This window comes from Triturus cristatus, chromosome 3_2 (assembly GCF_964204655.1).
Source record: "Triturus cristatus chromosome 3_2, aTriCri1.1, whole genome shotgun sequence".
NCBI classification, from domain to species: Eukaryota; Metazoa; Chordata; class Amphibia; order Caudata; family Salamandridae; genus Triturus; species Triturus cristatus.
Window position 1 is genome coordinate 325,686,200 of NC_140584.1, and position 13,385 is coordinate 325,699,584.

A 13,385-nucleotide genomic window follows, 5' to 3' on the forward strand; every position below is an offset into this window, starting at 1 on the left:
GGTTTCAAAATTAGTGACAGTGCATCAAACGCATGCAAATGGCACATGGGCAGTGACTTGCTTGATGCATTCAAACTGTATTCAATCAGTCTAAGAGCACTAAGGTGATGAAGATTAAAATGATGAATTTTCGCAGTAGAGATAAAAATGGAAGGTCTAGCTGTTCCAAAATCAATAATACACAAACCACAAGAAAGTCCTCACCCTCATTGAGTCTGTTCCGGGCCATAACGGTACCGGTCGCCGTCGACACTGAATTCTAGTACCCTGATATATAGTAAAGTCATATTAGTTCTTAGGAAGATACTGAAAAAGATCGGCAACGGTGATAAACCTCTAGATCGTGTTAGTTAAAGTGCCAAAAGTATAAAACACCCTGGTAACAATCGAGGAAGTGAAATTCGCTGTATGGTTGGACAGACACGTACATGGAGTTGGAGGGGCCATAAGAGTTACTCACACCCCTGTGAATGGTACAGAACGCGCAGCGTGTCAGAAGGTGCGAAACAGGCGAAATTGCCCATGCGAACTGGTATGCTGCAACCAGCTAGCGGTATCTTCATTACAAGTGGAAAATGCTTACTGTTGTAGAGATCTTATGCCATGCTAGCGGGGAGTGCCGCGGACCTTGAAGTACGGGAGTGCTGATGCATATAGCAATGCCAATGATCACGCAGTATTTTTACTCACGGTTCCCTTAGTCGAATCACAGAGTTAATCCTACCCCAACGGATCGGCCGGTCCACACGGTCTGGTCACCAGAGTGTAACAAACTCAGTTAAAATGGGAAAGCAGGACGGGGAGGGCGTTTCCCCAGAACTTCCGGGTGGTTGTATGGAATGCTAGAGCACCGAACATGAACGGCGCCATGTTGAGAGGATAAACACGTGACCAAAACAGAGTCACTTGATCGAAGGAAGGACCAATCGTGACCTAGCGAACAGGATGGTGCGATCGCTATATAGCGTGGTTCGGAAGAGGTCCTAGTTTTATACCTGGTGCCAGTGGAAAAAACGTCTAGAGTTTTCCCCCACCGAAGTGTCTGGAAATCCCTGCCTCCCTACCCTGGCCCCAGAATGTCTGGGAGCACAGTAGGCTGGTGTGAAATTATATGTGTGCTTTCTGAGGCAGAGTTTTTGAAGTGAAGATGGGGCTGTGCACAGCTCGGTCCCCCGTCCTGCCAATGCTCAATGCCCACCACTCTATTGTGTGCTGTCTCGGAGGAATGCACAAAGGCCAACTACACTTAGTCATGTGATACAGGAAACATGCTGCAGGCACCTGCTTAGACCTCAAGTATGATATATCTACCTATCAATTATTAAATGTAATAAGGTACTCCAATGTTATATTATGAGAGAGGTAGACCTCACTTTAGTGAAAAATGCATTTCTGAGACTTCCACTATTAGGACATGTGAAACTGAAAAGTACATGCCCACCTTTCATAAATACAATATACCCTTTCCTATGGCCTGTTTAGGGCCTACTTTTGGGGTGACTTGTATGTATTAAAGAGGGAGTTTTAGACCTGGCAAGTGGCTTATTTTGCCAGGTTCAATTATCAATTTATGACTGTATATAGACTGCAGTGGCAGGGCTGAGGCAAGTTTAAGGCGCTGTTTAAGTCGGTGGCACAATAAGTGCTGCTTGCCTACTAGAAGCATTTAATTTACCATGCCATTTTACTGGGGACTTATAAGTAAATTAATTATGGCAATCAGGTGGAAGCTGATTTTACCATGTCTTAGGGAATGAGTACAAGCCCTAAGGCCAACAAAAACAAATTCCACAAAACAGGAAGGTAAAAGGCAAAAATCTGGGGGAAGACCACCCTAAGGCTGACAGGTCAAACAAGGGCCTCATAGAATTTCTAAGGCTAGGCATCTCTCCATCCTTCATCACTTCAGTGTCTAGGTCTCTAGCCATGCGAATGCATTAAATATGCTTTCACTAACTGGGTAAGCTATGTCCATCATCCACCTTGTGCTATGTTAAAACAGCGGCCATCCAAAATGCACCATACTAGTCCCAGCGTTCAGAGGCTCATCACAGAAAGGCCCTCATGTATCAACGCATTTACCTCTGGACCCAGCATGGGTAAAACCCTTTGATACATCAGGCCTAAATAGTCTTACTACTGCACATGCGCTACACATCCACCAGACACAAACGCACTTGTCACACATACAGAGTGAATGTTAGCACAAGGGTCTGGAAGGCACACTAAAATTGAACTTTACTCAAGTGATGTTAGTAGTCCTCACTTTCCTTTAACACTGAAATAAAGTGTGATCAAGACTATTTATTTACAAACTACAGTATGCTGCCATCACTGTTTCATGTGATGATCTCAGGACATAGAAAGTAGTACCATGTCAGTTATAAGACCATGATTGGGGCACCCTCCAGGTCAACGAAAGTGTACGGGAACTTTCAATGTCATGGACAAGCCTAGTGCTCTGTATACCTGCTAAATTAGTGTGGCTGAAGGGCCAAAAATGTCAAGATATCAGTTTCACATGCGGTTGGACAGGAGGGGCAGGGTTACATTCCGGTATGCTATGCAGGGGATATTCCCATACCATCACTGTCTAAGTGTCTTTATTAAACAGCTCATATCCGTACCACAAAGTCCAGTCCAGACCCACAGCACCCATTCAAACTACCTTGATACACCTATTCCATTTTCATAACTCCAGCGCAATCTCTTCCATGCCTCTTTCTACAAAATTCCCCACAAACCCTTTTATTCATGGGCCTTCTGGGGCCCTCTGTTAAGTGTCCTGAAGCCCATAACACTGTCTCCTAACTCTTCAATCTCCCCTTCTGGAACTCATACCATTCAACCAAGGCCATGATTATGATTACCTCTAACTCGGGTCAACCCTGAGAGCATCTCTGCTAAGTCTCAGAGCCCATCCTATTCTTTTTATCAATCCCCTATCGGTCAGGTGGCCCTTAAACTACCCACTAACTTCAGACATGTTCTCACCACTCTCTTCCTCTAATTTCCATGAAAATCCATCAGCTCTCATACCACCTCAACAAACTTCAGCAAAAATACCTCTGGCAGTTACAAAACTCCTCAAAACTGGCCTTTACCAACCACAACCACTATCCCTTAGACCATAACACTGTCTGAGTTTAGACCATTGCCATTAAGAGACTTTGATCTCTTATGATGACCCTCGGGTGAGAACATCTATCTCTTCTGGAGCTCACAGACCCTCTACCAATTCTCAGTGCCCCCACTTCCACTAACACCCCCCAAAGCCTATAAGCCAGTGCCAGTCACTCTTGGATTCATCGCGCTGATCCACAGTGCTTAATTCAGTGCCACTGGCCTCAGAACTCCGTGCTAGTACACACAGGCCCTCAGAATTCTCCAAAAGCTCTCTATTTGCTAAATTGTACAGCTCTCTGGTGGCCATCAGAAATTGTCATATCTTTCTGCACGTATTCAGTTCATTTCCACCAGCCTCACCTCTAGGGGATTATATAGTTTTAAAAAAATACTGTTTATATTGCTGTCGGTATAAGAGCTCATCCCTCTATAAGCGCCACAACCTTCAGGCAGCTACATTCTCCAGCCCTCACAGCCTCGATACTAGACCTTCCATCACCTCCCCATCGCTACATTTCAGTGGAATTTCTTCTTGCCCTACAAGCCCCTCAGCTGACTCTACAGCTATCTGTTTGGACTACCCTTACTCTTAGCTGCCTCTCACACTCTCTTGGCTAGATCTCCTTTGATTGAAGTTTCTAAATCCCAGCTTTTAAGGTTTGCCAGGAGGAGTACACTCTGACAGTTATGCAAGGCCCCCAGGACCTTAGTGACACCACTTAGGGCTCGGGACTCACGCCAGGGAAGTTAACAGCAGTGTCCAAAGTAAGTCCAGTTGGAACTGAGGCACTTCAAGAATGTGGGCTTCTTGCAGATTCTTGTGTCCCTGTGGCTTAACAGGAAACTAGACAACTAGACCGTGGAGTCACCTCTTCTGCCCTTTGTTCAAATGGGAGCAGGTACAGCCCTAGGAGTCTCTGTTTACAGCTTGCAGTAGGTACAGTCCTCATTCGGAAGTCACAGGTTAAGGGCATGCATTCCTCCTTCTGTCTACCTGAGATCCAGCAGTGTTCTGAAGAAGGTAGCCAGAGGTGCCACTTATATGCCTGGCACTAGCATCTGGGTGGGAGTGACTCCCAAACCAATAGAGGAAACACATTTGACATCACATCCTGGAGATTTGGCCATAAACAATGCTGATCTTCCAAAATCCAACATGACAGAATCTTTCTTCCCTTGACACAACTGAGGGGTGTGCCCAGGAAAATCAGGAAACCCCCCTGCAAAAACAGTAATGGGACAGATTTCCTCCAACTGTGTCACTCCGGCTACTTAGACAATGACAGGGGCTATTCTTGGTGTGAGTTACATCTCCCTGTGACAGGGCTGCCCTTTAGATACTCGTACAGCTAGTAGGCACATCCAACAGGCCATCCTGTTAGGAGGAAGTCATGCCTGCTCCAGCCAAGATCTTTTTGTTTCCCTTCCTGAGATCAATTCACATCTCCCAGCAGGCTGTCGGGTAACAGTTGGGGATAATCTCAGAAAGGGCTATTAGAGGCTTTAGGAAGAAAAACATTCAACTTTCTAAAAGTGGCATTTGCAAAATACTAATTTAAAATCCTACTTTACAATCAGATTGGGTTTAAAATAATCCCTATTAATGTGAGTCCTTGAATCATGGTTCCAGTTATTCCCAAACTAGAGTTATACATTATCAGGTGTTATAATGTAACCTAGTGCTTTCTATGGGAGAGCCAGCCTTACCACAGTGGAAAATAACGTTGGGGATTTTTCACTGCTACAACATGTAAAACCTGGGTACAAATGTCCTACATTTTAAATACCATGCACCTAAACCAACGGGCACCTAAGGCCTACCTTAGGGGTGTCTTATAAGTATTAAAAAGTAAGGTCTAGGCCTGGAGAAAGGTATAGTTGTGAAACCAGCTATAAGTCCAGCAAAACATGGTTGCAAAAAGGGGGGTGATTCTGCAAAAGGGCATTTTTCTCACAGTTAGGGTAAGTGTGATTTTTCCAGCCAGTAAGGCTCAACCGACTTCCATCTTGTAATATGGATAACAGCAGATTGCAGGTTATATCTTTGCAATGGATAGGGTTCACAAGATGGGTCTAATTAGCAATGATTCAGCAAGGCTGACCTAAGACATAGCGAAAGTGGTAGGGGTAGCTTGATTTTCCTGTCTGGCATGGCTTTGCTTATTTCATCTCCTAATGCCAATAATGGCAGATTGTAAGTCATATCTTCACAATGTGAAGGGTCAGCAAGACTGGACTCATTGTCTAGGGATGTGCATGACTAGTTCGAGACATTGCTACCAGGCATTATGTGGTAGAGTATAGATTGATTTTTCTGACGGGTAGAGGTAGTAGTATTTTCATTTTTTATGCTAATTAAGGCAAATTGTGAGTCATATATTCATATTACAACAGGTCAGCAGGATGTGGTCAAGTTACCAGGAATCAGAGAGGCTACTCATTGGCATTTTGACCAACCTTGAAGTAAGGGATAGTAATATTTCCCTACAATATGTCTGGATGGCCAGAGTTTCTGGATGAACAAGGCAAGTAAAGCCTCAGGTCTCCCAGAGCATCCCTGAGCTGCAGTATTCAATTGACACAATCAGCACACTCTGTTGTCTTGAGTTGGCATTCAGAGAAGATTCAATTAGGTGTTGTCAAGGGTTCTTGCTAGCAGTGAGAGCAAAGTTAATTGTGAGGTGGGTCGGAGATTTAACTGTAAAGGGACCAGACATAGGTGATAGAAGTTAACTTGAAGAGACATATATAAAACGTGTTTTAATAAGGTGCACAGGTCAGAGAGGATTTGAGCTAAGATTGAACAAAATGAGAACTACCAGATCGGTACCATGCTGCTATGTTAGCTGAAACAATTAAAGCATCTTCCACCACATTTTCTCTTTCTTACCTTGAAATGTCATTTATTACTAAAATTGAAAGTGGAGGTTGTCTGGGAAAAATGTAAAAGGTCAGAAGGAGGCCTCCTATGTAAATTAGGAAGAGCAATGATCTCTGGGATCACAGAAAAGTGTTGGTCTTGCATGGAGGGATGAGGACAGTGAGGTAATATGAGGCAGGCTGATTCATTCTGGCTCAGTAGGGCATCAGACTACGAGCTTTGTCACTGTAGGGTGTCAGTCTGGCTATGGTCTTAGGCCAACAGTTGTGGCTCCTCTGCTAAGGTGGAAGAGCATCGCCCCACCGCTTTTCAGCAGTGTAAGGAAAAATAAAATTATAATATCTCGATGTTATTGTCATTTTTTTTCCTGTTGGTGCAGCTTTGCGAGGCAGGGCTGGGTTGCTCTGCTGCCAGAACAGGGGAGGAGGGGCTTTTACTCCCTAAGTGCGCATGAATGTCTTGGGCCAGCCAAACTTTCATGCCCACTTAGCATGTTCTCCACCCAGGCGGCATTACAGCCTGGGTGGAGAACATGCCCAGGCCCCCAGTACCCGTCTAATCGCCAAACCAGGGCACTCAGACCAATCACAATGTTGCATTGCATCATTGTGATTGGCTCAGGGGAGCCTAGGTGCTTAGGAGAGATGCGGCAAGGAGGATGCAGCAAAGAGGACGCGGCAAGGAGAAAAGTGAAATTTAATTTGTTTTACCCCCTCGTCGCCCGACCCCCCGATCCGTGCCAGCCGCCTCTGAAGGGACATCCTGACAGGGCTCGCCAGTCTGCACCTTGTCCACCTTTTGAAGCTTGAGAGGAACTTGACAGGCAAACCTATGCTCAAATATTTGGCTTCCTTCAGCCTAGCAGGAGTAGGTGGAATCTGGCCTTTTAAAGTATGTGTAGTTTCTGCCCAGGTTGCCTGCCTTCACTGCTCTTCCATTTCCTTTCTCCTTCATATGATCCATTTATTCAGCAGTATCCAGTGAGCCTCCCTTTAAATAAATAAATTAAGTACATGAATATAAAAAAAATCAAATGATCCTTGGCTTTGGCTTCTGTCTTCAATTCTCATTCTTGCCCTTTTGGCAGCCTTTTACTCATTCAACAGAATTTCTGCCTAGGTCATGTTGCCATGTGAATTGCTGGACCCTCTCTCATTATCCCCTTTTTGGGGTACAGGCACAGTGCATCCCACTGCCTGTGTGGCTAAGGTGATTAGTCCTTAGTACAGTTATAATTTACACATCTATCTCCCATAAACCCTCACCCATCACAACCCCATGTGCAGTGATAACTGCACATCAGCGGTCATCACACACATCATGAAAACACTTCTGTAAAGGAGAGATTGGTAGGGTTGAGTTGATTAAGATGTAGTTTTATTAAGTAGAGTACAAATAACCCCATCCAGCATACAAGCCCTGCAACTGTCAACTTCCTACTCCTACATGCTTACAAGGAAACCAAGAAATCTTGCCAGGCAACTAATAACAGCATTATACCATACTACCCCAACACTCATCCTACATTTATACAAAGAGAAAATTAAAGAACATTTTGAGAGATCAGTATGGAAAAGAATCAACTTCAGGACTAATATATTCAAGGAAGGAACATTGAAGGATATCAACATCTGACCAATGAGCAAGGGGCTGCAGAGAAGGGATGGCTTCAGAGATGGAAATCAAGCTCAGTGGCTGTTAGCTACTGCCCCAAAGCTCCAATAGAAATCCATTACACAATAAGCATATACTTCCATAGAGAATCTAAAAGAGATAGTTTGCAATGGCAAAAACATTTTCATCAGAAACAAGGATAACATGGCAACTGCAATACTAAGTGTTACTGAGTCCTTTATACCCAGTCAATGCCAGCTGCACTGTACACTTTAGGTCTCCACCATATTTTTAATTTACTGTCTTACAGGCTGGCAATCAAGTGCATGCTAAAGCTGTCCTCTGAACCGTTAAAATTGATCAGAATTCTTCTAATACCATATATAGTTTAGGTAAAAACCCTAATAAAATATACATAATGTCATTTTAAAAAGTTAAAAACACTTATTAAAAACCTTAAAAACCAAGACACTCATCCACAGATTACATTTGACATCTCAAAACAATAAAAAAAATATAAACTCTTTTATTGTACTGACTACTTTGTATCATTATTAGCAATGAGTAACCGGTAGTAGCAAACAAACTCATTTGAGGGATGGAAATGCTAATGGATTAAAATGAAAGTTTGTGACTGTCTTGCATGTATTGGTACTAGAGAATCTAAAGCTAGCAATTTGTTGGATCTGAATTTTATTTATTCAGAAGATGTCCATTGGGCCTGAATTTTGTGCATTTCTGATTGACATGTCTCAAGTGATCCCAAAAGCATCCAACACCCATCCATGTAGCACTACCAGATTATTGTTTACAAACTGTAGATATTATTGTCAAAGGTCTATCTTAAAAATAGGTTTTAGTTGAAAATATTCACCCTTATTCTTCCTGCTCCAATTTAGTCAGTATTTGCAGAGCAGAGGCACATCCATGAGGTGCCTTATTTTGCCCAGGCCTATGAATGATACCAAACCGGAGCAGCATACAGTACTTCTGACATATTTTTCACAACATTACTGTGCTTCAGTGAAATGAGAAAAAACTTGCTTTGTCGTACATCAAAACTCCTGAAAGACCTTTTAACCAGCTTCTTTTTTTCCTAATGCACTTCATTTCAAAATACTTACTTACTTATTTATTGCCTATTATGCTGAGGGGCATGTAGGGCAGCATAAAAGGACTCCCAGGTCTGTCTGACATTGGGTAATTTCTGTTTGATGCCCCAGCTGTGGTCAGGGTCCTAATTTCTATTTCCACAGTTCACCTTCAGGTTTTCTTTGGCCTGCCTCTTCCATCTGTCTTCTGGGGTCCAGTGAAGAGATGTTCTTGTGATGGAGCTTTGTTTATGTCTGATGATGTCTTATCCATTACCATCTTCTTCTCATAATGATGGTGTCCATGCCCTCTTGCTTGCATCTGGTGAGCAGTTCTAGGTTGGAAATGGTTCAAAGCCAGAAAATGAACAAGATTCTGGTACTGGTGTGGAGGCCGAGAATTTGGTGATGTAACTTTTTGTCATCTGCCAGCATTCTGATCAATATCAGAGTGTGGACAGAACGTAACTCTTGAAAAGCCTCTCCTTGGTATTGGTGCAGTACTGAGATGATCTCCACACAGTGTTTAGCATCCTGAAGGCATTCCTGGCCTTGTTCAGTCTGCTTTTGATGTTACTGCCTACCCCTCCATTGTGTCTGATAGTACTGCAAAGGTAGATTACACCTTCAATCATGGCTAGGTCTTCTCCATCCACCTAGATTGGTGAGAGATTTGCGATACTGCATGGGATTTTTTTTTTTGTCCTCATCTCACCTGATCAAGCAGCAGCGGATTTAATAGCCAACAAATAAGGATGGAACGGGGGAGGCCCAGTGGCTTACCGCGCTTGCTTGGGATCACCAGACCCATCCCTTTTGATGTTTCTCAGGGATATGGTGTAATCATAGGACTGATGGTAACAAGCTCAACGAGCGACCCCAACACATTAACGGGTGCCAGATATTTAAGACCTTGTCCACAGAGCGCTCATACTCCAGCCTAGCCATAATAAATGCCGCATTCAGCCAATCCTCTCTTTTCGGGGGGAGTGGATCCTTCCATCTCTTGCAGATCTCTCTCCGTGCCAATAATATCAAGTACATTAGTAACCCTTTATCCTGCTCGGTGGCGGAGCTAGTGAAATGGCCATCGGCTCCAAAAAACACCAAAGAGAGATTTACTTCCACCTTGGATTTAAAAATGTCCCGGAGGGATAACCCCACTTCATTCCAGAATGCCTCCAGATTGTGACATTGGAAAAAAATATGCTCATCATTGGCTAACGGGGTATGACACCTTGGACATTTAGGAGGGGGGAGGGGGGCAAACTTAGCGATCTTATAGGGAGTGTAGTAGAGTCGATTTATAACAAAAAAAATATTTTTCTTTAAGCAGGCTGGCTTTATAAATTTATAAAGAGTTTTTAAAGAAGGCTCAAAGAGGGCGTCGACTTGGGGGCCCATATTGGAGGAACACCATACCTCAATCGCCTTGGGTATTTTGATGTCATCTGCCGCTAGAAGAACCAGATCGAGATCTCCTTCTTTAGGGGCCCTTGCTGACACAATCTTTCGATTTCCCCATTTCCTTTTATCTCGTCCTTCTCCTTTTCCACCCCAAACCAAGAAGTTTTCTGAAGATATTTGAATCTAGACAAACCTGGACCTATCTTGATTCTTAGGTATTTCCAGGGTAAAACACCTTCACCATCCAGCAGATCTGACCAGACAGAGATACCAGCACATTTTATTGGGATGGCTTGGGCATCCTTAAGCCAGAGAGGTGTGCCAGGAGAATCCCAAATAGGAGCCAGGTCTGAGAAATAACCAATCCCCCAACTCGATCTCACCTTATACCATAACTCTAGAGCAGCCCTCAATATCTTTAGTCTAACCCGCTTGAAAAATCTAGGGGAACCAAATTTGTAGAGAAAAGCCTCTCCTACATCCCCTCCCTCAGTTCTCACCATGTCAGCTAAAAGTTTGCCCCAGCTTGACTCATCCAACTTCCCCAACAACATTCGTATGCTCCTAAAATGAAAGGCTGCTGCATAAAAGCTTAAGTCTGGGAGAGAAAATCCGCCTTTAAGGAGTCTACGCCTGAGCTTTTTCCAAGAAAGCCTTAATCCCTTATCGCCCCATATGAAACTCCCAATCCTACTCTGTATTTTATTAATACCCTTCAATGAAAATGACAACGGAATGGTGGAGAATAGAAAAGAGAGTTTAGGAAGAATGACCATCTTTACAAGGTTAACCTTGCCAAGAATCGTCAAAGGAAGATTGCCCCATTTGTTTAACAGACGGACTATTTCCTTAGAAACTCTATCTAGATTGATTTGCGGGATTCTATCCATATCTGTGACCACTGTAATTCCCAAGTATCTAAACTCAGTAGAGACCTTCCCACTCCAGTTGTCTATGTTCCAGCACATGACCTCCGTTTTGGAGCTATTTACTTCATACCCGGACACAGCACCAAATGAGGCCACTAGATTCTCTATAACCGGGATCGTGATTTCCGGATTGCCAGTATATACTACTAGGTCGTCCGCATAGAGGGCTAATTTCGAGCTGTAAGGGCCAGATTGAAAGGGAACTATTAGATTATTTAGCCTAATCGCTTGGGCCAACGATTCAATATAAATATTAAACAACAATGGGGAAAGCGGACAGCCCTGCCTAGTCCCTCGTTGGATGTAAAAAACAGAGGTAAGCACACCAGTCAGGAGTATCCGGGCCGAGGCCCCCTGATAACATCTCTGAAGGGTCTCAATAAAGATCGGGCCAAATCCCATCACCTCAAGGACAACCCACAAGTAGATCCAACAAACTTTATCAAAGGCCTTGGCCGCGTCCAGCGCGACCAAGGCCATGGGAACTTGTCTTTGTACCGCAAGATCTATATTTCCTAGCAGTATATGAGTCAGATCATCTAAGTGTCTTCCGGCCATAAAACCCTTCTGGTCCTGATGGATCAACTTCGGAGCCAGTTTTGCCAATCTCCCCGCTAGAATGCTGACAAAGATCTTATAATCGGCATTCAGCAGGGAGATCGGTCGATATGAATCTGCCTTAGTGGGGTCTTTACCTGGCTTCAAAATCAGAACCAGAATGGCTTCCTTCCATGATGCAGGGACCCTGCCTCCTATCGAAAAAATAGAGTTCAAGATTATCTTTAAGGTCGGAACTAGTTCGTCCGCTAAGAGTTTATAAATCTCACTTGGTATTGCATCGGAACCAGCCGCTTTTTTATTCTTTGATCTCCAAATTTGTTCCTGAATTTCTTCTTCGGAAATGAGAGCATCTAACCATAATTTATCCTCCGAACATAACGCTGGGAGCTGTTTATCCCCTAGCCAAGCTCTTATTGCTTCAAGGGTCGGAGCAGACTCCTCCCTATATAAATCAGAAAACAGAGATAGCAGACAAGTTTGCATGTCCTCAACTCTATTTGAGATCTCTCCTTTATTATTTACTACCAGTTCTTTAATATTATTTTTAGATCTATCAAGTCTAGCCTTCCAGGCCAAAAAAGCCCCAGCTTTCTCCCCATATTCAAAATTCTCCATACGAGATGCTTCCCACTGTGCCTTGCATTTATTGTCCAGCTTCACCCTATAATCCTGTCTCGCATTATCAAGGTCTGATGAAATCAGTCGGGCTTGCTCAGGATCATAGGAGAGGGATAACCAGGCAGACTCTAGCTGGCCGATTCTCCCTTCTAGATCTTTTAAGGCTTTGGTCTCCTCTCTATTAATTCCTGAAATTAATCCGTGGAGGGTCCCTCTTAGAGTGGCCTTATACGTATCCCACACCAAATCAAGCGAGGCACTACCGATGTTTCTGGGGAAAACGTCGATGTAAAGGGTCTTAATAGCTAGTATTACATCAGGGTTGTTGAGCATTGCCCTCTTTAGTGTCCACCTTGTCTGCCTTCGTTCTTTACCACTAGAGAGTTTTAAAACTAGAGGGGCGTGATCTGATATGTGGCTAGGTAAGATAGTAATCTGCTCAATATCCCTTTGCGACAGACTATCTACAAATAGATAGTCTATCCTCGAGGAATGACCCAGTTTCTTATTCTGAAACGTGTACCCCCTACGTTGACCCTCCCTAACCCTCCATGAATCAACTAGTTGGAGGTCGTGGATTAAATTCAGAAGTGCCCGAAGAACCTTAGGGGCACCTACATAGTGGCTTAAATTAGATCTATCTATTTTGGGGTTTAACAGCACATTAAAATCCCCTCCTAGAATTAAAGGAGGTTCCTCCAGCATCAGGATTGATTGAAGTTTAAATAAATAAGAGGGATCGTCCACATTTGGACCGTATAAAGAGACACAAATTGTCTCTACATTATTAAGAAATACTTTAGCAACAATCCACCTGCCCGAGGAGTCGGATTGAATTCTCCCCATTGTTCATAATGTACCTTGTTTTATTAGAATTGCAACTCCTCTTATGTGAGACGACTGATTGGAAGCGCTAAAGCACTTTATCCAACTAATCTTTGAAAATATAGAGTTACTTTCCTCGAGGGACAGATGAGTCTCCTGTAATAGGAAGACCTGGGCTCGGGATAATTCCAAATACTTAAAAATCAATCTCTGTCTCCTGGGGCAGTGCATACCGTTTACGTTCCAAGATAAAAACACGGTCCCTCCTCTCTCTAACCCTGTGCCCCCCACCATCTCAACCGTCCACTTATACCACTAATACCACTAACAGAC